We start from the raw sequence: 2,838 nt of genomic DNA, 5'->3' as shown, positions 1-2,838 counted from the left end.
CCCTCTGCCCAGGTTCCAGCTCTCCGCTGCTCCCACCTCGCCACTTCCTCTCAACACACCAGACTAACCAGCCTCACCCTCTGGATGTTTCTCCCTCCCGCAGCCCCCTGGGAGCTCAGCCGCTGTCCCAAGCTGGCTTGCCCCCGAGCTTCTTTCCAAGATGTACAACGCTCCCGTTGAAAAGAATTCAAGGCACGGTTTTTCTCCCTCTGCACGAACAGTGTGGTGCGCTGGTCCGGTCCACAGGCTCTGGAGCCACACCCAGTAAGAGGCCGAAACTTTCCGAGCCTCAGTTTCCTTATCTAGACGATGGGGACGATCAGAGAGTAGCTAACGTTTTCCAGCACTTTCCTTGTGCCTGGCACTAGGCGAAGTACCTGACGATCATCATCGTATTTAATCCCAACATGAGTCTCGTGGACGAGGAACCACCTCGCTTTGCAAAGGATGAAACTAAGCTTTAGTGATTTTAAGTAACTTGCCCACGACTTGGAACTTTTAGCTGGCAGAATTCCATGGAAGGTCTTTTTCGCTTCGAAGACCTTGCTCTTACACTCCCTGTGCTGATACAGTCAGGAGTCCCGGGTGCTGCCGCTGGCTCCACCACTAATCTGACCTTCCACCCCCCCCGGTGCCTCGGTTTCCCCATCTGTAAAATGGAAGGTCCCTCTGGCTATATTACTGCCGAATCTTTGAAAATGACAACCATGGACTCAGAAGAGTTAACGCGGTGGCTAAATTCAAAATTCCCTTCTTTCCAGGATCTGTCTCAAGTTTCCAAAATAGCTTCGAAGATAAAAAGTATAGAATGGCTTAAATTTGATTTGAAGGTAGGGATTCGGAGGCGGTGAGTAAGAACAGCCTCGGCAGTTCTTCTTGGGAGGTCCCTAAGAGATCTCAAACCATTGTTTAATTTTTTTCAAGTGTTTTATCCCTAATGGGCTTCCTCCATGGGATCACAGCACTAGAACTCAAGTCAGAGACCACCTGGCCTTCCCAGAGGGGTGGGGGAGGGCACGGGGTCCTTCCGTACCAGGCGTCTTCACGTGCGTGAGCATCCTGCTTTCACGGAGGGCAAACTGAGGCTGAGAGGGCCAGAGCAGAGCCAGGAGCCTGAGCAGACCTTCAAGTCCAGGGTGTTTCTCCCGCTGGACCCCCGAGGGGTGAAGGACAGCCAGGACCCCAGGCTGAGGCTATGCTGGGGCCCAGACGCCGCTCTCCTGGTCCCGGTCAGTGCTTGGCTGTCCTCGCCTGTTATTCCGGGATTTCTCAGACGACACTGGGGACTGAGGGGCGCTGCTCCGTGACCGGGGCCTGGGCCCCAGCTGGCTTCAACCCGAGCAGCTTCGCTTCTACCAAAGCACGTTTCCATTGCTTACAAAGTTTACAGGGCTGGAAACGCAGCTGCTCTTTCCCATTTGCTTTTCTCTTGCTTCTAAATTGGTTTGGCGCTGATGAGGAGCACAGAGAAGGGGTCATGAAGGCGGCTCCGCATCTGGGGCGGGGATTCAGTTAGACCGTGAGGAAGCGAGCGTGTATGTGCCGTGTGTACACGTGTGCATGTGTATGCGAGGCAGTGTTTGTATGTGGTGTGGGGGTGCTGTACGTATGTGCTGTGTGTATGTGTGTGTTGTGTGTACATCACATCCACTCACAGAAAGTCTGGGCAGGCAGGTCTGCCACAGGACGCCCTGGCTCACCTCTAAGAGGCAACCACAGCCAACAAGCATGGCCTTGTTTATGCTTCCGGATTCTGAGACACACAAACAGTAAATTCTCCAAACAACCCATTCGCCTGCAGAGTTTCTAGCTTGCCCTCAAGTTGCATCTGGGAGGACTCCAGTCTCTAGGCCTGGCTGTGTAGGCAGAGCCCTTCTGAGTGCTGAAGATGGCATTGGGGGGAACGGCCCAGCCGCCAACCTGTCTAGTGGCTAAGCAATGAGGTTCTAGAGAGAGCCCTGGGCTGGGCACAGAAGCTGTCTCCTGTCAGATCTCTGTCTCCAGACTCCTGGGTTTCGGCAGCCTCCCCTGACGTCTCCTGGAGCCCCCACCTCCAGTTCACCCAGCTCCAAGCAGCAGTCACAGCAGTGAGCTTCTGAAAACAAAGCCGACAGTGGAAGGACTCTGCTTTAGTGCTCCTGGGGCCAACAGGAAACCAGCCAAACCCCACGGCAGGGCGTGCGCGTGCGAGGCCTGACCTGACCTGACCTGGGGCCCACCTCGCCAAACCCGTTCACGACTTCATTCCTGAATCTGACGACGTGGCCCCCTGGTCTCTGTGTCCTCTGCATCATCTGGACTCTCCAGGACCTGGTGGAAGGTGGGCGGGACCAGAGCTTGCGAGTGAATAAATGGAACAAGTGAAACACGTAAGGATACTTTGAAAACTATAAAAACCTGGAATCGTTAATGTGGGAAATTACTACTACGAGTAAGAATGCTGTTAAGTGCCATTGGGCAATGTTTTTCTTCTTATGATGTGCTTTCATATAAAAATTTAAGAAAATTTAAGAAAAATTTAAGAAATAAAAATTTAAGAAAAATCAACTAATTTTTTAAAAGGTAATGGCAATTGTTTTCTTTTTTATTAAATTTATAGGAGTGATGATTGTTTTCTCATTGTAGAAAATATTCAAAATATAAAGACAAGATTAAGCTATTTAGTCCAAAAAACTAGATATAACCCAAATATAACTCAATGACACTTTGGTATATTTTTTTCCAGTCTGTTTTCTGTGTGGATAAGTACGTGTGTGTGTGTGTGTGTGTGTGTGTGTGTGTGTAAATAAGTAATGTAAGTAAAATCAAATTGCATATTTTTTGTATTGTGCCATTTTC

Source organism: Pteropus vampyrus, unplaced genomic scaffold, assembly GCF_000151845.1.
Source record: "Pteropus vampyrus isolate Shadow unplaced genomic scaffold, Pvam_2.0 Scaffold164, whole genome shotgun sequence".
Lineage (NCBI taxonomy): Eukaryota > Metazoa > Chordata > Mammalia > Chiroptera > Pteropodidae > Pteropus > Pteropus vampyrus.
This window is presented reverse-complemented; position numbering follows the sequence as displayed.